The 24,544-nt window shown below is 33.2% G+C and overlaps 2 long non-coding RNA genes across 2 annotated transcripts in view; one reads left to right on the plus strand and one right to left on the minus strand.

The window, feature by feature from the left end:
* Positions 1-24,544, minus strand: part of LOC144382508 (uncharacterized) — a 319,377-nt gene that overhangs the window by 86,945 nt on the left and 207,888 nt on the right. The gene's annotated exons all lie outside the window — the stretch shown is intronic.
* On the plus strand, positions 11,620-19,088 carry LOC144382507 (uncharacterized). Its single transcript, XR_013449511.1, has 3 exons — positions 11,620-11,857; positions 18,374-18,474; positions 18,866-19,088. It is a non-coding gene; the product is annotated as an uncharacterized LOC144382507 (long non-coding RNA).

Raw genomic sequence — 24,544 nt, forward strand, 5'->3', positions numbered from 1 at the left:
TTGTGTAGGAATTAGAAAAGCCTCTAGAGTCCTGGCCTTTGTGATGAATATGATTGTCATAAACCTGGCTGCCCTCATACATTTGAAATACTGTCTTCGACCCTACATTGAAATTTAAAAATTGTCTATTTATGCTCCTGTAGGTTCTAACAGACTCCCTAGATTGTAAACACAAGAGGGCAGGAGTATATTTCCCTTGTTTATCATTTTGCAATCAAGGTCTTTCAGTGTCAATATCAGTCATTACACATAACAATGAATATTTATTGAATGAATAAATACATGGTTGTATAATTAAAATATCTCAAAGGAAATGAGATACTGAAAACAATATGGATTCAACTGATTTCTGACTCTAGGAATTTGGTTTCAATGTCAAAATCATTTGATCTATAAGCTTTGGTGGATTGAAAAATTCAAAAGTAAGGTGGATCATTAAACACCCTGCTAATATGAAGCCCATACACAAATCATAAGGAATCTATACTATTATCATGATTGGGAGTTAAAATGAGTATATACTACACTCATCCATGTTGAAGGCTCTTTTTTCTGTTGTTCAAAATAACATTTTGGGGCACCTGGGTATTTGAGTTGGTTGAGCATTTGACTTTTGATTTCAGCTCAGGTCACTATCTCAGGGTTGTGAGATAGAGCCCCGCAGCAGGCTTCATGCTCAGTAGGGAGTATGCTTGAGATTCTCTCTTTCTTTTTTCTTTTTGGTTAAGATTTTATTTATTCATTTGAGAGAGAGAGCACAAGCAGGGGGAGAGGCAGAGGGAGAGAGAGAAGCAGACTCCTCACTGAGCTGGGAGCCTGACATGGGGCTTGATCCTAGGAACTGGAGATCATGACCTCAGTGAAGGGCAGATGCTTAACCATCTGAGCCACCCAGGCACCCCTTGAGATTCTCTCTTTCCCTCTCCCTCTGCCCCTCCGCCCCAAGTGTGCTCTCCGTCTCTCTCAATATAAATAAATCTTTAAAAAAAAATACGCTAATATCAATGAATAATATTTCCATTTCAGAAGCATAATAAGTATGGACACAAATATTCCATAATAATAAATTATTTCAAGAAATTTATATAGAAATAAAATGATCAGTACTCAAGTAGATTTAAAACAATATTTTATGAATTGTATTATGTTGCAGTGAACACTTCCAGATGACAATATCTTTAAGACTATATATCACATTCTTATTAGCTTATGTTTTTAGTATTCTTTAAACATTGCACATTGAGGGGCGCCTGGGTGGCTCAGTTGGTTAAGCGACTGCCTTCGGCTCGGGTCATGATCCCAGGGTCCTGGGATCAAGCCCCGCATCGGGCTCCCTGCTCCGCAGGAAGCCTGCTTCTCCCTCTCCCACTCCCCCTGCTTGTGTTCCCTCTCTTGCTATGTCTCTCTCTGTCAAATAAATAAATAAAATCTTTAAAAAAAAAAAAATAAATAAACATTGCACATTGAATTTCCATTTAGGGAATTAGCTAATTTGAATTTATTCAAATTTGATTTTACCTATTTCATTCTTTAACGGAGACAGTCATATGACACTAAGTTATTAAGTAATCATCCAATATTAATATTCATAAAGGAAAGGATCAAAGATCAGAAAAGTCTTGTTTCCATTATTTTCTCCTAATTCATAACTATTCAGAAGGATATTGAAGTAACTTCTAATTGATAAAAAGATACTTGGTTTCCCAGTGATTAATCTCATAGTTTCTCTCCAAGTTTGTTTCTTCTCAGTTTTTATGTCAGCTTCTCTGCCCTGTTTCCTAGGTTTTGGTGACCTTTGGATTTTTGGCCTCAGCCCAATGCCTTTTTTCTCTGTTTTCATTGGGGTAGGTAATCTGCTCACATATGTTATAATATGGGCAATATTCAAATCTATATTTCTAGCTTAGTGGAGGATCTACTTTAAAATAATGCTTACATATTTCAGGCACATGTAAAACCTTAATTATTCTTTTTTTAAAGAATTTATTTATTTATTTATTTATTTATTTATTTAGCATGAGAGTTGGGGGGAGGGGCAGAGGGAAAGGAAGAAAGAGAATCTCATGCAGACTCCACACTGAGTGTGGAACCCCACGCAGGGCTCGTTCCCACAACCCCGAGATCATGACCTAAGCTGAAACCAAGAGTCAGACACTCAAACAACTGAGCCACTTGGGTGCCCTGTAAAACGTAATTATTCTTAATTATTTGCAACCTCATGGAAAATTTATCACTTCTCCTCTATTAGATTTTTATCAGCTTTTATATCATCTTCATGACATAAATCTGAATGTCATTAAGCTTCCTCTTCTTTTTTTAACTCAATGGTTTTCAACTTTTATCACCTCTCTAAGTAGTAAAGTACATGAGAACACATCCCATTGTAACAAAGATAGAAATACTACTGGTTTTTAGTAGACTAAAGCCAGACATCCTAAAATCCTGCAATATACTAGATAATAATAAACAAAGGATTATTGCTTCAAAAATGTCAATATTACCCATTGCAAAAGTAATGTGTTATCCACAGGGTGTCAATCTAAAATCCTCCTTCTTTTACTGCTGCGATATTTCTTATATTTATTATTTCTTATTTTTGATCCCTAATACCAATTGCTGTTTCAATATCTCAGGAGATCTTGGCTATTCTACTGCAGTGTTTTCTGAAATGTTACATGAATTAAATTATTCATATGTATACTGAACAAATTTAAGTTCCTTGAATGTGCCAGACATTGTTCTAGGCACTGGGGATAGAGTAATGAATAAGTCAGACAAACTACATTCTTTTAAATAACCTCATTCTTGTGAGAGGAGACACATGACATGAAAGTAGACAAATTCAAAAACAAAAGCCAGAAAGTAAAAAATAATATGCAAAAATAAAACTACGATGTGGTAGGAAGTAGCTGGGAAAGCAGGAGAAACTTTGGGTAGGATGGTGAAGGAAAGGGAAGAACAATTATAACACCATTTGTTTTGAAGAGATACAAATGATTATATGGAACAAATAAGAGATAATTGCAGATCAACTAGAGAGAAAAGATGGAGACTGAAATGTGATGAGGTTGGCTGTTTAGGTGGGAGGTGGAGACACAGGCCATTATAAAGAGGGCAACTATACATTCCAGCATGCCCCAAATGAGGTTGTAACTGTTGCTTTGGTGTAATTATCAACAGCGCCCCCTGTCACCCTCAGAAACTTTCACGCAAGGAATTTTACAATCATTCTACTTGCAGAATATGTCCAAAGATTGGCATATAACATACATGATAAGTTAATTGAGAATTTTTTGAAAGTTTTTAACAATGGACTGGCATCATCTAATTTAAGTAACAACAATAACAACAACACTGGCTGCTATGTGGAACTGTATTGGTGAGGAATGAAGAAAAGGAAAGGTGGGAAAGATCAGAAGATGAAAAACCAAATGGAAGTATATTGCAGCAGTTCCAATGAGAGCTCAAATGGAATGGACACGGGTTATGATGGTGTGTATGGAGCCGAATGAATAGAATCAAAATCTGTGTAGGAGGTAACTACTGTCTACAGTTATTTGTCTAGAGTCTTCCTCCATGCAAGTGCACCTGGCAACCATGTATCAGCTATAGCAACCTTTCTCACAATCCAAATATATCCAACCTCTGCCCTTTTTCCATTCCATCGGGATCTTGGCATTGGCAGCAACATAAACTCTAGAGTTCAGCTGAGTGTAAAAGAGAACTAATGCTTGGATATCTCTGTGCTTTTTAAAGTGCATTTCTAGCTTTCACTTTACCATTACTAACACTGACTTCCCTTTTTTGACATACTCCATTGTGTAACACACTTACTTTCCTTTGTCAGTTTTTCTTTTTACCTTCAAATATTTAAACTCTTTCCTCATCTATTCATTCTTTGGACTTATCTCAAGTATTATCAACTCTAACTTGCCTTTTCTGAACTCCTAGTTCACCAATTCATAAATAGCAGTTTGGTTAAAAATACAGAGCAAGTCTTATCTTCCATCCTCATTGATTCCCTTGTATTAGAATTATTATGTAATTACAGACTTTTAGAATTATATAATAATGATCATAATAACTCTGAGAAACCTAGGTCAAATAAAGTAGTAGATGGCATGGAAAGAATTTTAATATATCTATACCACACAATTATTTGAATTCATTTCAAGTTATAAGTCAAAATTTATATAACATTCTATCACCACAAAATATAATTAATGATCTATCAACTGATAACTAGCCCCTTATCAATTCTGTTGAAATCAATGGAAAAGAAACCAGTCTGATATGTAACAGAATTTGTCCCTATCATTAAATGCATCTACTTTTATAATCTTTGCCAAAGGTTTTCATAAGTTATTTACATGACTAGTAATTATATATATTATGCCTTTGTGTGGAGAGCTTTAATTTTATCAAATTTACCAAAACAATTTTGGTAAAATAAGAATTATAATGGCATTACACATGTTATTACAGTTTTCAAGTGAAGTGGCTTTTTAAAAAAAAATTATGTTCATAGTGTCTAAACATTAACATTAGTTTATTATGAATATTCGATAAACAGTAAAAAAAAAATTTATTTACATATTTTAGAGAGAGAGAGAGTGCGCGAGCAGGGAAGGACGGGGGGTAAATCTTCAAGCAGGTTCTGCAGAGAGTGTGGTGCCCTACACAGGGCTCGATCTCATGACCCATGAGATCACGACTTGAGCTGAAACCAAGAGTTGGATGCTTAACTGACTGAGCCACCCAGGTGCCCCAAATGAAATGCTTTTTAATCTCTCGTGTTTAAATGGTTCTTGTCAAAGTCTTAAAATTAAATTTTATATCAATTTTCTATTTTATTATTTTTTATAACAAAATCAGCTGTCATTGTCAAACCAACCAGCCAAATCAGATTCATTTCTCCAGAAAACGTTTTTCATTTTTCAATTCAAATAACATATTAACATACACCTAAGAAATATTTTTAAAACCAAGATATAAATTGTGAAATACAATTTTTAAGTCATAACCAACATCATTCGCAGGTAATATAAATATAAAATAAAAATTCATGTTTAAAATGAATCAAAATGAATCATTTGCAGGTAATAAAATTAACTTTTTCATGTTTAAGATGATATAAGTTTCTTGTTATCTAAATTGCAATAAGGTAGCCTAATATGTTGTTAAAAATTATGTTACTTATGAAGTAAGATGTATGATAGAATAAATTATATTATTTTCAAGTTATGTATGGGTATACAGCAGTCTGATTTTGACATCTAAGTAATAAATAAGAATATGAATAAAATAAGAAATAAATCCATTCATTTTGTTTGTTTTCACCATCATTTCCCTTGCATCTAGTGAAAAAGAAAATTATATACTGCTAAAATCAAATGAGCTAACAGCTACTCAGTAATAGTAAGTAGAAAATGCAACATATTCTAAGAAAAAAATAAAATGAGAAATGGCCATATTTGGAGCAAATACTTCATGATATTATACCTATCTCATTGGATTATGACCAATGTATCTAAAAGAAATCACATTTGTTTATTCAGTGCATCCTGAAAATTTTGGCTATCCTGGGAAGCGCTCTAGTGACATTTAAAAGATTTGGCATCATAAACAAATTTAGCTTTTTTTTTTTCCCACAGCTTTCCTTTTCAGCCACTCACTCATCCTAATGATTAGTTGTGAGAAAGCTTAAAAATATTGTTTACCTTTAAACACTGCTTAATTATTTTTTCTTTTGATATTTTCTTTGATTTGTTTTTAAAATTCTCTTCCTAAGGAGCCATTTATTATTTGACAAAAACTGGTGAAAGATGGAAGAGGACAAATCACTTTTGCTAACTTCTCTATGATATATTTGAATTTAAAATATCTCAACAAGTGCCAAAATACTCTACTTTTAAAGCCTCATTAACTCAAACAAAAATATGTATGAAAAAAGCAAGGATGTTTATGCTATAATAAATCATAAAAGGGGTTTCCACAAGAACCAATAATTCTAATTGACACTTTCTTTTGCATCCCAGGTGGTTTTACCCAGGAACAATACATCAGAATAAAATTCAAGATAGCAAGAGGATGTATTTCTATTTTAAGTAGGAGTTTTAGGGAAAGGTATGTGAGAAAGGAGAAATTATGAACATATATAGGTCAATCCACAGGCAGATCAGTTTTAGTAAAGTAACCATAGGGAAATTACAGATGTGGGAATTTATTTTTATAACATTATCTATGCTCCCACTGTTAACCTTGGAAAGGCTTCCTCTGAGCACATTCTAAAGACTGTGATATTGGAAGTTTCAGCTAGGATAATTAGCGTATTATTATACTGATCTGAAACATTAATAGGTATTAGTTAATTTATAGTTATGATCAATATAAATACTGTGGTCAGGAGGGCCTGGTAAGTGTATTCAAAAACCTTATTCATTAGCAAAAGTTACTAACTTACCAGAATAGGTAGATTTTTGAGGTTCCCTTATAAAATGTTTGATAAGGGCGCCTGGGTGGCTCAGTTGGTTAAGCGACTGCCTTCAGCTCAGGTCATGATCCCAGGGTCCTGGGATCAAGTCCCACATCGGGCTCCCTGCTCTGCGGGAAGCCTGCTTCTCCCTCTCCCACTCCCCCTGCTTGTGTTCCCTCTCTCGCTATGTCTCTCTCTGTCAAATAAATAAATAAAATCTTTAAAAAAAAAAAAAAAAAAAAAGGGCGCCTGGGTGGCTCAGTTGGTTAAGCGACTGCCTTCGGCTCAGGTCATGATCCCAGGGCCCTGGGATCGAGTCCCACATCGGGCTCCCTGCTCTGCGGGAAGCCTGATTCTCCCTCTCCCACTCCCCCTGCTTGTGTTCCCTCTCTCACTATGTCTCTCTCTGTCAAATAAATAAATAAAATCTTAAAAAAAAAAATGTTTGATAATTATTTAATTGAGGTGAAGTATACAATTTAGTACACTGTATGTAACAATTACATTTATTTAATAATTTAATAAATAATACTTAATAAATAATTTTGATCATTTGTTATATTTCAGTTTTTACACTGAATTCTATTAATAACGTGGTGGCAAATTGCTAACTCCATCTTCAAGTAGACCATAGTATATTAGCAGAAGCTAGCTAAATAGACAAAATCAATGCAGAATGTGGGTCACTAAGATAGAATTAACAGAAAGGTCACTGGAAGGATAAATATCCCAATTTTGGACAGGAAAGAAGTTTCCTGAAGAAAATAGATAGAATGAAATCTCTGGATTATTAGTTAAGAATTAGTGTAAACAAGAGAAATGCATAAGAGCATGCTAAGAAATAAAGATCACCTATCATCACATTGATATTTTATACAGTCATACACAGAGTGTTGATCTGAATCATTTAAACACAGTTCTTTTAATAGGTAATACCTATTCCCTAAATATTTCCCTAATCTTGTTATTTGGCATTCTGCTTACTATGTATTTCTATATTGAAAATTTTATAAATATAAACTAATTGCCAATGAGACAGATGATGTAATATAATGAGATAGTATTCTCAAATACAAAAGAGATCATCACAACTATAATTACTACTATAAACTAGTAAATGACTGTATAAAGTGGTTAACTAGTCATGCAGAAAATATATTAATTGCAATTGTGTGTATGCATGCCTACATGGGTGTATGTATGTGTGGGTGTGGACATAAGTCAGCATGGGAGTGATATGGAGAATTCCACCTATCCAAATTAGGTGTTAAATTGGGAAAAATTACAAAAGTAATTGAGTAATTTAAAATTTAAAATTATTCAAGGGATGGATGGTGCACTAAGTTGTGAAACTAAATCCTAAATAAAAGGTGTTTGTTCAAAGTTCATTGTTGATGTGGCAGAAAGAGCAGAGAACATGACTATAAGAAATAGCTCCAGGGGCGCCTGGGTGGCTCAGTTGGTTAAGCGACTGCCTTCGGCTCAGGTCATGATCCTGGAGTCCCTGGATGGAGTCCCGCATCGGGCTCCCTGCTCGGCGGGGAGCCTGCTTCTCCCTCTGACCCTCCCCCCTCTCATGTGCTCTCTCTCTCTCATTCTCTCTGTCTCAAATAAATAAATAAAATCTTTAAAAAAAAAAAAAAAAAAAAAAAGAAATAGCTCCATAGGATGAAAGTTCAGGTAAATCAGTGATAGTCTATGGTACACTGGTCCCAATTTTCAATCTTTAATATGTGACTGATTTGTAGCTTTCCTAATAATTTTTTCTCCCGGTAAGTTTAAAACAATAAAAACGGTAAAACTACTTCATGAAGTGTGTGAATGACTTTATTTTAGAAATAAATAAGTTCTAGGGGCACCTGGGTGGCTCAGTCGTTAAGCGTCTGCCTTCGGCTCAGGTCATGATCCCAGGGTCTTGGGATCGAGCCCCGCATTGGGCTCCCTGCTCAGCAAGGAGCCTGCTTCTCCCTCTCCCACTCCCCCTACTTGTGTTCCCTCTCTCGCTTTGTCTCTCTCTGTCAAATAAATAAATAAAATCTTTCAAAAAAAAAAAGAAAGAAAGAAGTTCTAGAAGTAAGATGTTGAAATATTTCAACACACTATTAATGTGTTTCCAGCCTAGAAAGAAGTCGTTTTATTTCAGTATACTTATTGTGTTTATTATTGAAGATTAATCTTTTTTTATTTTTTTAATTTTATTATGTTATGTTAATCACCATATATTACATCATTAGTTTTTGATGTAGTGTTCCATGATTCATTGTTTGCATATAACACCCAGTGCTCCATTCAGTACGTGCCCTCTTTAATACCCATCACGAGGCTAACCCATCCACCCACCCCCCTCTCCTCTAGAACTTCCAGTTTGTTTCTCAGAGTCCATAGTCTCTCATGGCTTGTCTCCTCCTCCAATTTCCCCCCCTTCATTTTTCCCTTCCTGCTATCTTCTTTTTTTAACATATAACGTATTATTTGTTTCAGAGGTACAGGTCTGTGATTCAATAGTCTTACACAATTCATCTTTAAGAGAATATGAAATATGAGAATACCCAGAATATTAGGCATAATTTTAACTTGAAAGAGGCAATCAGAACTAAGTGTGTGAGATTAGGTTGCATAGTATAATCAGGTTTAAGGTTTGTAAATGATATTGGAATATTTAAGAGGACTTAATTTACTATATTTATTATTTTAACTTATTATATTTATAAGATTTCTTTAAATGCATAGAAATGGTTTGCTTGATAAATCTTAATATTCTATGAGGCATTAAAGTGCTTTAGAATATCATGTTAACTGTAGAAACAGAATAAAATGTTATTGTAATTTAATTAGCTAAATTTGTAAATGGAAAATGATTTAGAGGAATTTAATATTCTAACTTGTTCAATGGCATATACATTAAAAGGGGGATAACATATGATTTGCAAATTTAAATTGTAAGCTTAAAAAAACTGAGGTTTTCATTTTTATAAGGTTAATAAATTAAATTCCAATACACATATATAACCAAACTGTAATAGTCCTAAACACACACATACTCACTCACATACATACTCATACAACATTCAAATATTAAAAATTCAAAATGACACATATCAGCTGAGTGACCTGAGACAATCTTAACCTCATTAATTTCCCTTTGATATTAAATAAGGACAATAATAGTACCTATCTCATAGAGTTGATTTGAGCAAGCAGAACACCAAATGATATAACGGGAAAAAAAATTCAGAAGTTGCTTGACTTCAGAAACATGCTCCAAAATGATAACTGTAACTAAAACAATGAGATCACATTGCAATCTACTAAATTCGGGTTTTTCTTCCCTTAGTATGAGGTATTTCTTATTTCATATGGTGACCTTCAAAGTGAGAAGTTACGTTATTTTACAGTTTTCTCTTTTCCTGCTGGATAGTGATTATTATTTAGAAATGCCATTTTCCAGAAATATATAGAAACGATGATTTATGTAACTCAAGGTATTTTTCATGTGTCCATAAATAATTACTGAATATCTAATGTTTGCTAGGATCCAGCTGAGTGCTGAGAATTCAAGGTGAACAAGAAGCCACATAGTAGATCAATGTTTTCATTTTGTTTTTGTTTTTGATAGAGAGAGGAAGAGCGCTCAGCAGGGAGCCTGACCTGAGGCTTAATCTCATGACCCTGAGTTATGACCTGAGCCAAAATCAAGAATCCCACGTTTAACCAACTGAGCCACCCAGGTGCCCCAAGATAAATGCTTTTTTAAAAAAATAAAATAGTACTTAACATTCATTGGAAGCTAAGGCAAGGTCCTGAGTTCCTGTGTACTATATACCTCATTTCTCTTTCATTGCATTCTTACGAAGCTTTGAGAGTTTCAGGTTCTTGCTGAGGGCCTTGCAGATAGAAACTAGTGGAACTGACAGTCAAAACCTTACTCACCATTATTATTGTGTTAAAATGGCCCCATGTGCTGATATGGATACTAAACTTTTGTGTAAATTAGTCTGACTCAAATTTCAATATAGTATATTTCCATGCATTTTATGATTTTTAGATACATAACCTTTTAATTTTTAACAGCTTTTATTGAGAAAGTATAACTGATATAAAAAGAACTGCACATATTTGATGTGTACAATTTGATGGATTTAGACATGCACAAAAATCCGTAACACCATCACAGTAGAGGGGATAGATGTATCTAACACAGTTTCCTTGTATGTTTTTGTTTTTTTTGTTTTTGTTTTTGCAGTAAGAGCACTAAACATGAAGTATACCCTCTAAATGAATTTTGAAATGCACAATACTGTATTGTTTACTATAGGCAAGGTTATACGGCATATCTGTAGAAATTATTCGATTTGCATAACAAAATTTTTACCCATTGAACAATAACTTCCTATTTCCCCCACCCCTCTTCCTTTTTATAAGTATTAGTAAAATTAATTGACAATTACAGAACAAGATTAAGAAAAATTAGGAGATAATCAATGGGTGTGTTCCAGGTCCTAACCAGCCTTTGCTAGTCTGAAATGGAATTCTTGAGCTTAAAAATATCACTTTCTTTTTATTATAACACACTAAGTATATATGATCCACTAAGAGTGTGATTTTGCAATTAAATAACAACATGAACCCTTTGCCACTTTTGAGTTTTAGGCAACTTAGCATTCAAAGTCATTTTGGAGAAATTATAAAAGGTCATTTCCCTACAGACTTCACAGCAATTCATTTCTAGCTCAGTCCATTGAAGTGAGCATCTCCAAAATCTGAACTTTTTGGGGGGTATCATCAAAAGAAAATAACAACATATCTAATATTCCTTATTAGAAACCTTGTTCTCCCAAACACGGGAAAAAGGACAGACTCACAGTTACATCTAACTTCCATCTGTGACAGTTTGGCTTGGTAGACGAGAGCCAGAAATGTTGTCTTTACAAAGAACAGAAATGACACACTCGACAGGACAGTGTGAGAGACTGACTACCCTGTCATCTGTACACTTACATGTTTTCCAGGACCAACTATGAAAGCTAGGTGGTTTTTAGTTACCATTTTACAGCATCTTTTACTTTTTGAATCTCTTTTATGTGTCTTCTTCTAGCATCTTGCTTTCTTTTCTCTTCGGCTTTTTTTTTTTTTTTTTTTTTTTTGGTGTTTATGTTCTTCTAAACTTATAAACAATTAATGGATCCATGAGATTGTTTTTTCTTATGAACATTTTAAATACATAGGAGGAAAGAGAGAGGAAAGGCAGAACACTGCAGACCAGCATAATCAAGTCCTGTTTCTTTGCCAGTTACGGGAGTGAAAATAATGGAGAAGAGGAAAAATATGTGACTCCTTTTCTATCTAGTAACATTAGTTCCTAAAAGGGATGATGATTTGAAGGTATGTGAGTGTACTTGTGTGTGTGTTGTGTGTGTGTGTTTGACTATTTGTGTGTGTTGCTGTTATCAATAGATAGAAGGGTGAAAAAAGAGAAAGGAAAATCCACAGGAAAAATTTTCCCAAACTTTGAAATTTTTTCAGGATAAAATTATGAGCCAGGTTTCATTTCTGAACTATAGAGTCACTAAGCTAGGCAGAGAAACGAGGAACAAAATGGAAGTCGATGTGTGATAAAATCTTCATTAACACTGAGAATGCAAGGAGATCTTTGCATCTTTGATTTTTGAGAGCAAAGTAATTCCTCAGATCATTTTTAAGCAGAGCTTCAATTAGGACACTTCATGAGTATTTCTAGAATTTCTAGAATTTAATTCTTCAGCAAAGCCTTAAGAAGTGATAAGACAAATGCTCACATTGTTTACAAATTATACTTTCTCTTTTACAACAGCTTTATCGAGGTATAATTGATATACAAAAATCTCCACATGCTTAGTGTATACAACTTGATGGATTTGGACATAAGCATACACTATGATAGAATCACCACAATCGAAATATAAACATATTCATTGCCTCCACAAGTTTATTTGTGCCCTTTTTATTATTCTTTGTGTGTGTGGTAAGAACTCTTCACATGAGATCTACTCTCTAACAAAATTTTAAGTGTGCAATACTATGTCCTTAACTATAGCTACTGTGTTATATAGAAGATCTGCAGAGTTTATTTAAGCACCTTTGCATATACTTGTTGGCCATTTTTCTGTTCAAGTCCTTTACCCATTTTTAATTGGGTTATTTGTCTTACCTTTTTTTTTTTTTTTTTGCTGTTGAGTTATAGAATTTTCTTATGTATTTTTGATAGGAACACCATTTTAGATAAATTATTTGCAAATATTTTCTCCTGCTCCATAGGTTGACTTTCAGTCTTGATTATTTCCTTTGCTGTGATGTGCAGATGCTTTTTAATGTAATGTAGTCCTATGTGTCTATTTTACCTTTTGTTGCCTCGTTTCATTGCCATATCCAAGGTACCATTGCCAAGACCAATGTCAACCTGTTAGTCCATGTTTTCTTCTAGAAATTTTATGGTTTTAAGTCTTTCCTTTAAGTTTGTCACCCATTTTGATTGATCTTTGTATATGCTGTAAGATAGGGGCTCAATTTCAGTCTTTTGCATGTGGATATTCAGTTTCTCATTACCATTTTTTGAAAAGACTGTCTTTTCACCATTCTGTATTCTTGGCACCCTGTCGAAGATTATTTGACTGTATATGTGTGGGTTTATTTCTGGGATTTCTATTCTGTTCCATTACTCTTTGTCTGTTTCTATGCCTATACCATATTGTATTAGTTACTATACCTTTGTAATACATTTTACAATCAGGACATATGATGGATTCAGCTTTGTTCTTTCCAAGATTGCTTTAGTTTTTCTGGTTCTTTTTTTTTTATTATTATTATGTTATGTTAGTCACCATACAATACATCATTGATTTTTGATGTGGTGATCCACGATCCATTGTTTTCATATAACACCCAGTGCTCCATGCAGTATGTGCCCTCCTTAATACCCATCACCAGGCTAACCAATCCCCCCTCTCCCCTCCCCTCTAAAACCCTGTTTGTTTCTCAGAGTCCATAGTCTCTCATGGTTCATCTCTCCCTCCAATTCCCCCCCCATTTTTCCCTTCCTTCTCCTAATGTCCTCCATGCTATTCCTTATGTTCCACAAATAAGTGAAACCATATGATATTTGACTTTCTCTGCTTGACTTATTTCACTTAGCATAATCTCCTCCAGTCCCATCCATGTGGATGTAAAAGTTGGGTATTCATCCTTTCTGATGGCTGAGTAATATTCCATTGTATATATGGACCACATCTTCTTTATCCATTCACCTGTTGAAGGGCATCTCGGCTCTTTCCACAGTTTGGCTATTGTGGATCATTGCTGCTATGAATACTGGGGTGCATATGGCCCTTCTTTTCACTACATCTATGTCTTTGGGGTAAATACCCAGGAGTGCAATTGCTGGGTCATACGGTAGCTCTATTTTTAAATTTTTGAGGAACTTCCACAGTTTTCCAAAGTGGCTGTACCAACTTGCATTCCCACCAATAGTGTAAGAGGGTTCCCCTTTCTCCACAACCTCTCCAACATTTGTTGTTTCTTTCCCTGTCCATTTTTGCCATTCTACCTGGTGTAAGGTGGTATCTCAATGTGGTTTTGATTTGGATTTCCCTGATGGCTAATGATGATGAACATTTTTTCATGTGTCTGTTAGCCATTTGTATGTCTTCTTCAGAGAAGTGTCTTTTCATATCTCCTGCCCACTTTTTGACTTGATTATTTGTTTTTTGGGTGTTGAGTTTGAGAAGTTCTTTATAGATCTTGGATACCAGCCCTTTATCTGTAGTGTCATTTGCAAATATCTTCTCCCATTCTGTGGGTTGCCTCTTTGTTTTGTTGACTGTTTCCTTTGCTATGCAGAAGATTTTATCTTGACGAAGTCCCAAAAGTTCATTTTTGCTTTTGTTTCCCTAGCCTTTGGAGATGTATCTTGAAAGAAGTTGCTGTGGCCGATGTCAAAGAGGTTACTGCCTATGTTCTCCTCTAGGATTTTGATGGATTTCTGTCTCACATAGATGTCTTTCATCCACTTTGAGTTTATCTTTGTGAATGGTGTTAGAGAATGGTCGAGTTTCATTCTTCTGCATGTGGCTGTCCAATTTTCCCAGCACCATTTACTGAAGAGACTGTCTTTTTTCCATCGCATGTTTTTTCCTGCTTTGTCAAAGATTATTTGACCATAGAGTTGAGGGTCCATATCTGAGTTCTCTATTCTGTTCCATTGGTCTATATGTCTGTTTTTGTGCCAGTACCATGCTGTCTTGGTGATCACAGCTTTGTAATATAGCTTGAAATCGGGCAACGTGATGCCCCCAGCTGTTTTTCTTTTTCAGCATTTTCTTGGCGATTCAGGGTCTTTTCTGATTCCATACAAATTTTAGGATTGTTTGTTCCAGCACTTTGAAAAATGTCATTGGAATTTTAATCAGGATGGCATTGAAGGTATAGATTGCTCTGGGTAGCATAGACATTTTAACAATGTTTATTCTTCTGATCCATGAGCATGGAATGTTTTTCCATCTTTTTGTGTCTTCTTCAATTTCTTTCATGAGTGTTCTGTAGTTGCTAGAGTATAGATCCTTTACCTCTTTGGTTAGGTTTATTCCGAGGTATCTTATGGTTTTTGGTGCTATTGTAAATGGAATCGTTTCTCTAATTTCTCTTTCTACAGTTGCGTTGTTAGTGTATAAGAAAGCAACTGATTTATGTGCATTGATTTTGTATCCTGCCACATTACTGAATTGCTGTATGAGTTCTAGTAATTTGGGGGTGGAGTCTTTTAGGTTTTCCACATAAAGTATCATGTCGTCTGCGAAAAGAGAGTTTGACTTCTTCTTTGCAAATTTGAATACCTTTTATTTCTTTTTGTTGTCTGATTGCTGTTGCTAGGACTTCTAGTACTATGTTGAACAGTAGTGGCAAGAGTGGGCATCCTTGACGTGTTCCTGATCTTAAGGGAAAGGCTCTCAGCTTTTCCCCACTGAGGATGATATTCACTGTGGGTTTTTCATAGATGGATTTTATGAACTTGAGGAATGTTCCCTCTATCCCTATACTCTGAAGAGTTTTAATCAGGAAACGATGTTGTATTTTGTCAAATGCTTTTTCTGCATCAATTGAGAAGACCATATGGTTCTTCTCCCTCCTCTTATTAATGTGTTCTATCACATTGATTGATTTGCGAATGTTGAACCATCCTTGCATCCCGGGGATAAATCCCACTTGGTCGTGGTGGATGATCCTTTTAATGTATTGTTGGATCCTATTAGCTAGGATTTTGTTGAGGATTTTGGAATCCATATTCATCAGGGATATTGGTTTTTCTGGTTCTTTTGTGTTTCCACATGAATTTTAAAGAATTTTTTTCCGTATCTTTAAAAAATGCCATTGGGATTTTAGAATCTGTAGATTGTTTTGGGTAGTATAAACATTTACTAATATTAAGCCTTCCAATCCATGAACATGAGATGTCTTTCCATTTATATGCATATTAATGAATTTCTTTCATCTATGATTTGTAGTTTTCAGTGAATAAGTATTTTATCTCTTTGGTAAAGTTTATTTTTAAGTATTTTATTTTTTCAATGCTATTTTAAATGGAATTTTCTTAATTTCTGTTTCAGGTAGTTCAGTGTTAGGGTATAGATATGCAACTAATTTGTTGTTGGTAGTGATTTTATATTCCTTTTATTTGTTCTTTATTTGTTTATTAGTTTCTTTATTAGTTCTAATAGTTTTCTTGGTGGAGGGTTTACCATTTTTTATATATTAGATCATATCTAGTACCAAAGGTAATTTTACTTCTTCCTTTTCAATTTTAATGCATTTGATTTCTTTTTCTTGTCTAATTGCTCTGGCTAGGACTTCCAGTAGTATGTTAAAATAAAAGTGGCAAGAGTGGGCATCCTTGTATTTCTCCTGACCTTGGCAAAAAAACAAAATCAGTTTTTTACTGTTGAACATGTTAGCTGAGGGCTTGTCATATATGACATTATGTTGGGGTACATTCCTTCTATACTTATTTTGTTGAGTGTTGTCATCATGAAAGGATGTTGAAATCTTTTTCTGTATCAATTAAGATAATCATACTGTTTTTATCCTTTCTGATAATATGCTTATCACATTTATTGATTTACAGAAGTTGAACCATCTTGCATCCCAAGAAGAAATCCAACTTGTTCATGGTATATGATCCTTTTAATAGGCTGTTGAATTTGGTTTGCAAGTATTTTGTTAAGGACTTTTGCATCTATGTTCATATGAAATAATGGCCTATAATTTTCTTTTCTTGTGGTGTCTTTGTCTGGTTTTGGTATCTGGTAATGCTGGCCCATAAGGTGAGTTGGAAAAATTCCCTCTTCTTCAAATTTTTTGAACAATTTGAGAAGGATTGGTGTTAATTCTTTTCCTATGTTTGACCAGAGAAGCCATCTGGTCCCAGGCTTTTCTTTTTTGGGAGGTTTTTGATTATTGATTCAATCTCTTTACTCATTATTGGTCTGTTCAAATATTCTATTTCTTCATGGTTCAATCTTGGTAGATTGTATGTTTCTAGGAATTTATCCATTTCTTCTAGGCTATTCAATTTGTTGGCATACAGTTTTTACAATGAAATCATATCAAATATGTTTTCCAAACACAAAGCTATGAAACTGGAAATCAGTAATTATTAATCAAAAGGAAACAAAAATGGAAAATTAATAAATATGTGGAAACCAAGTGATACATTCCTAAACAACAAATAGTCAAAGAAAAAATCAAAAGTAAAATAAAAAAACATCTTGATACAAATGAAAATGAAAATACAACATGCTAAAACATAGGATGCAGCAAAAGCAGGAAGAATTCATAACAATAAACACCTACATTAAAAAAGAATAACAATCTCAAATAAACTAATTTTACATATTAAGGAATTAGGAAAAAAAGGTGAACAAATTAAGATCACAGTTAGCAAAAGGAAGAGAATAATACTGAGAAGATCAGAAATTAATGAAATAGAGAACAGAAAAACAATAGAAAAAAATCAACAAAAGTTGTATTTTGAAGACAAAATTGACAAGACTTTAGCTGTCCTTTAAGAAAGAAACAGAGAGAAATTTCAAAACGAAAAGAGAACAAATTATACAATTAATACCACAGAAATAAAAAAGATCACAAGGGACTTTTGTTTTTTTCTCTTTTGTTTTATATAAAGTAGAACATTTCATTTCAAAGGAAACATAATAAATTGAGAATTTTTTCAATGAAAATTCTTTTGGCAAAAAATAATTTTATGTGATATCAAGCCAATTACTGTTTATATATTTTCCTTTTTTAAACTGTAAAAACCAAAAATATACTGAATTGAAGCAATCATAAAATTCTAAAAGATGCTGTTCATAAATACAAATAGCCGGAAAAGGAAAAAAAAAACGTAAATGATATCATAAAATCTAGACATATACATAGAGAGAAATTGTAGCATTAATTTTCTTTCAAACTGCCTAAAAATGGAACTGGTATGAATCAGAGTGTTTTTTCTTTACATTTTTTTAAGTAGAAATGCAGTTTGTTAAGCATTTCAACTAAGCAGTAGAAATCTCAATCATTTAAATTGTTCAAGACTCTTGAACATTAGGAAAAAAAAAACAGAGCAGCATTAGAATCTGAATGCTTAGTCGTTTTCTTTTGCAAAAATCATTGCCAAAATGTTCCCATGGGAACAAACCCAACTCTTTAAATATAAAATGTGTCTTTTTCAATTACCCTATTGTACCATCTAAATTCAGGTAGTAGCAGAAAAAAATAAAGTTTTCTGCAATGAAACAACACACTTTGATGACTTTTGAGGTTAGTCACTGATTTTTAAATATACCATACAACTGGCATTTCTCTTTTGTTTAGATTAATCTTATACCAAATGATGAATATTCACACTACCCTGCCATTTCAGTTGAGATAAAGCTCACACAGAAGAAAATGAAAATGGTCTACATTGAGTGCCTGTATTATATATGTAAATGTATGTATATGTGTATATGTATATATTTGATTACATTATATGATAGATCATTAAAGTCTCCAAATATAGAAGAGTTTTGTTTTTGTTTTTGTTTCCATAGAAGAGTTTTGTACAAAGTTCTTTAACTCTAACAGGCCATGTAGTTAATTACATTGTTCTTTTCTAAGAAAGCTCTGAGTGGCAGGGACACCCAACATCCTCTTTGCATGTACCTGTTGGCCATTTATATGTCTTCTTTGGAAAAATGTCTATTCAGGTCCTCTGTCCATTTATTAACTAGGCTGTTTTTTGCTTTTGAGCTGTTTGTTTGTGTATTTTGGATATTATTCCTTCATTAAATATGTGGTTTACAAATATTTTCACTCATTCCATAGGTTGCCCTTTCATTTTGCTGATGATCTCCTTGGATGTGCAGAAGCTTTTTAGTTTGCATTCTTACTTGTTTGTTTTTGATTTTGTAGCCTCTGCTTTTTGGTAACAAATCCAAAAAAATCATTGCCAAGACCAATCTCAAGGCTTAACCTTGTAAGTTTTCTTCTAGGATTTATACATTTGTAGGTCTTATGTTCAAGTCTTCAATCATTTTGAGTTGATTTTACTGTATGGTATAAGATGGGGAATCCAGTTTCATTCTTTTGCATGTGGCAGTTCAGTTATCCCAGAACCATATCTTGAAGACCTCTCCTTTTTTCACTGCATATTGTTGGCTCTTTGGTTTAAATTAATTGAATATATACATATATATGTTATTTCTCAGCTCTATTCTGTTTCATTGGCCTTTGTGTCTGTTTTTATGACAATAACATACTATTTTGATTATTACGGTTTTATAATATAATTTGAAATCAGAATGTGGGGGGTGGTGTCTGGGTGGCTCACTTGATTAAGCATCTGACTCTTGATTTTTGGCTTAGGTCATGATCTCAGGGTCCTGGGATCAAGCCACACATTGGACTCCACACAAAGCAGGGTGTCTGCTTGAGGATTCTCTCTCTCCCCCTCCTCTTTCCCCTCCCCCTGCTCAAGCTCTCCTTTTCTCTCTCTCTAAAAAAACATAAATTAATTTAAAAAAAGAAATCAGATAGTGTGATGTCTCCAGCTTTTTTCTCTCTCAGGATTGCTTTAGCCATATAGGTCTTTTTGGTTCCACAGAAACTTTAGGATTTTCTTTTCTATTTCTGAGAAAAATGCCTTTGGAATTTTCATAAAGATTACATTGAATCTGTAGATCACTTTGGGTAGTATGGGCATTTTAACAATATTAATTCTCCCAATCCAATAACAGGAAATCTTTTCATTTAATTGTGTCCTTAACTTCTTCATCAATTTTTTATAGTTTTTAGTGCATGTATCTTTTACCTCCTTGGTTAAATTTATTCCTAAGTTTTTTGTTTTTGTTTTTTTGATGCTATAATAAATGGGGTGTTTTCTTAATCTATTTTTTTCAGATAGTTTATTGTTAATGTCTAGAAATGCAACGAAGTTGTATGTTATTTGGTATCCTGCAACTTTTCTGAATTTGTTTATTAGTTCTAATAGTTTTTTGGTGGTCTTTAGAGTTTCCTAATATAAAGTCATGTCATTTGCTAACAGAGGTAGTTTTACTCCTTCATGATTTTTTTTTCTTGCCTAATTGCTTTGCCTATCACTTCCATTACTCTGTTGAATAGAGTGGCAAGAGTGGGTGTCCTTATCTGATCAAGCAGAAAAGCTTTCAGTTTTATTACTGAGTATGATATTAGTTGTGTGTCTCTCATATGTGCTCTTTATTATGTTGAGCTACAGTCCTTCTCTACCTAATCTGAGTTTTAATCATGAAATGACTATGAATTTTGATAAATGCTTTTTCTGCATCTCTTGAGATGGCCATATGATTTTTATCCTTCATTTTGTTGATGTGGTGTATCACATTTATTGATTTGCTAAATTGAACCATCTTGCATCACAGGGATAAATATAACTTAATCATGGCATATGATCATTTTAATGTGTTATTAAATTTGGTTTGCCTTACCATGATACCAAAGCCAGAGAAGGATACTACAAGTAAAGAGAATTATAGTCCAAAATTCTGGATGAACATAAATGTGTAAATCTTCAACAAAATACAGCAAACAGAATTAAGATTGGCATTTATAATGTCTTAACCTTACCTGTTTATCTTGCCAGTGAATTTGCTATCATGTGAAAAAATCTGAAAATGCTATATATTCTTGCAAATTGTTAAGTATCACTAACAAAAAAAACCTAAAAAAAAATTATCCTTGTGAAAATCACAAATCAGAGTTTTTATCCAAGTCAAAACATCAAAGTAGGTTAAGTTCATCCTTTGTTTTCTACTTTCTTATACATTGTTCCTCACCCAGTCATTGTTGCATTCAGCAAATGATTATTTTAAAACTACTGTATTACAGGAACCATGATGGATTCTGAGATATTCAGTGATGAATGAGAGACATGATCCCTAGATCCTTAAACTTTTAGTCTTGAAGGAAGAAGGCTATATGAAAAATAATTTAAGTATTAAGGATGATACAAAATAGGACAGGAAAGCCAGCGTTGGTGGTATAGTGGTGAGCATAGCTGCCTTCCAAAATAGGACAGGAATTATTAGAGCATGTATGGTGAGACTGACCTCTGTAGAAAAGAAAATCTTCAATGAAATTGAATGTGAGACCAGATGTAGTAAGGTTAGCCATGTGATAATGCTAGTAAAGTACATTTCTGGAATGCAGGGGTGGTGACAACACAGTCAAAGTAATATGCCACATTAACAAAATAAAGGAAAACAAAACAAAAGCACATGATCATTTCAATTGATGCAGAAAGTCACTTGAAAAAAATCCAACATCCTTTCATGATAAAAACATTCAACAAAATAAAAAGGAAACTCCTCAACATAATAAAAGCCATATATGAAGAACAAATACAAAACATCATGCTTAATGGTGAAAGACTAAAATCTCTTCCTCTAAAAGATCAGGATCCAGGTAAAAATACCTGCCTTGGCCACTTCTATTCAACATAGTATTAAAAGTCCTAGACAGAGCAATTAAACAAGAAAAAGAAATTTAAAAAAACACTCAACTTGGAAAAAAAAAAAAAAGAAGTAAAATTATCTCTACATGTAGAAAATTTCAAAGATTCCACACATGCAAAAATCTTAGAATGCATGAATTCTGCAAAGTAGCAGGATATAAAGTCAATACACAAAAATCAGTTGTACTTTTATACAGCAAAATGAACAATCTGAAAATTAAGAAAATAATTCCATTTATAATGACATAAAAATACTTAGAAATTAGCTTAACCAAAAAGGTGAAAGACTTTTATACTAAAACTACAGGGGCACCTGGCTGGCTCAGTCAGTAGAGCAGGTGACTCTTGACCTTGAGGTTGTAAGTTTGAGCCCCACGTTGGATGTAGAGATTACTTAAAAATCTTAAAAAAAAAAAAAACCCTACAAAACAATCTTGAGAGAAATTAAGGAAGACATAAATAAATGAAAAGACATCCCATGTTCATAGATTAGAAAACTTAATATTGTTAATATGTCAATACAATCCAAAGCACTCTACAGATTTAGTGCTATCTCTATCAAAATCCCAATGGCATTTTTTTTTTTTTGCAGAAATTAAAAAAAAAAAAAATCCTAAAATTCATATGGACTCTCAAATGATTTCAAATAGCCAAAACAATCCTGAAAAAGAAAAAAATCTGGAGGACTCACACCTCCTGATTTCAAAAAATACTACAAAGCTACAGTAATCAAAACAGTGTGGTACTGACATAAAGACAGAGACACAGACCAATAGAGTAAGAAGTCCAGAAACAAGTCCTCATATAAATGGACAAATTATTTTTGACAATGGCTCCAAAACCATTCAATGGAGAAGATAGTCTTTTCAACAAACGGTGCTGAGAAAATTAGACATTCACATGTAAGGTAACGAAGCTGGACTCTTACCTAAAATTATATAAAAAAAGATCTCAAAATGGATTCATTAAATAAATTTAAGATCTAAAACTATAAAAGCCTGAGAAGAAAACATAGGGCAAAAATTTTACAACATTGCATTTGACTTGAATATGATACCAAAGGAACAGGCAACAACAAATAGACAAATAGGATTTCATGATTTTTTTAAATTGCACATAAAAAAACTCTACGAACAGAGTAAAAAGGCAACCCACTAAACAAAAAAAAAAAATTCACAAATCATAGATTTGATGAACGGTTAATATTTAGAAAATATAGAGAACTTCTAAGACTCAACAACAAGAAAACAAACAGCTTGACTCCAAAATATGGGCAAAAGAATTGAAGAGATACTTTTCCACAGAAGATGTATGAATGGCTAATAAGCATATCAAAAGATTATCACCATTTCTAATCATTAAGGAAATGCAAATCAAACCACAATAAGATACCGTCTTACACCCATTAGGATGGTTACTATTAAAATAAAACAAAACAAAACAAATACAGAAAATAACAAATGTTGCTGAGGATGTGGAGAAATTGGAAATCTTGTGCATTGTTGGCATGTAAGTAAAATGGTACAGCTGCTGCCAAAAGTGGAAAAAGTAGTTCCTCAAAAAAATAAAAATAGAATTATCATATGATATAGCAATTTCTAGTTCTGGGTACATGACCAGAATAACTCAAAACAGGTATCAAATAGATGTTTGTACCCATGTCCATAGCTGTAGCATTCATGTGAAAGTAACCCAAGTGTCCATCAATAGATCTACAGGTAAGCAACATATAATGGATATACATTTAATAAAATATTAGTCTTGGAAGGAAATTCTGACACATGCTACAACATGTATAAACTTTTAGGACATTATACTAAGTGAAATAAGCCAATCACAAAAACACAGATACTGTATGATTTCATTTATATGAGATACCTAAAGTAGTCAAATTTCATAGAGACAGAAAGTAAAGTGATAGTTGCCAGGAACTAGGCATAGAGAAAATGGGGAATTATTGTTGAATGGATATACAGTTTTGGCTTTGCCAGAAGAAAAAATTCCTAAGATTGATGATGGTAATGTTTGCACAACAGTACAAATGTGCTTAATACAGTTGAACTGTACACTTATAATTGATTAAAATGTAAACATCATGTTATGTGTATTTTACTACAATAAAAAAATGAAACAAAGAGAAACAGTTTTAGTTTAATAGATTTTCTCTGTCATTTGTCTATTTTCTATTTCATTGATTTCTGCTGATTATTTCTTCTTTTTACCAACTTTGGGTTTCATTTCTATTTTCTAGCTTTTTAAGGTTGATGCTTATCTTACTGATTTTAGACCTTTCTTTTTTTCTAATATTAACATTTATTTCTATACTTCCCTTAATTATTATTTTAACTTAGTTTAGACTTTGATACACTGCTTTTATCCTATTTTTATCCTATTTCCTTTGAGTTTTCTTCAACTACTTTGTTATTTTAAAGTGAATGCTTTATTTATTTTATTTTATTTATTATTTATTATTTATATTATTTATTATTACAAAGTAATTCTTCCCTTTTTTAAAAAGATTTTATTTATTTACTTGACAGAGAGCAAGAGAACCCATGCAAGGGGAGTGGCAGAAGGAGAGGGAGAAGCAGTGAGGATACTTAATATGGTTTTTACAATGATTTTACAGCATTTTAATATATTCAATAATGAAGCTTAAATGAATTTGAGTGCTAAAGTGTTCTATGGACTTTTCAGTTTTAAGCGATTAACTAACTTAATACAACAATTCTACAATACTATCATTATTCCCAGTTACATATTAGAAAACTCAGGAGTGAGATTTAAATCTAGTCAGACTGGTTCTAGAGACCGAATACCTAAGCACTGAATAAACACAATAAGTTATACTGTTAATGCAATCTCTCCTTAACATTCATGTCAGATTTTTTAATAGCAAAACTCTAAGCAAGAGGGAAAAGAAAGGAATAATACTTTCTAAGCTTGAGGGAAATAAAAGCAAACTTGAAAGGATATATTTGTTCCAGCCACTGTATAAATTGAAGACACTCTAA

Source organism: Halichoerus grypus, chromosome 7 (assembly GCF_964656455.1).
Source record: "Halichoerus grypus chromosome 7, mHalGry1.hap1.1, whole genome shotgun sequence".
NCBI lineage: Eukaryota > Metazoa > Chordata > Mammalia > Carnivora > Phocidae > Halichoerus > Halichoerus grypus.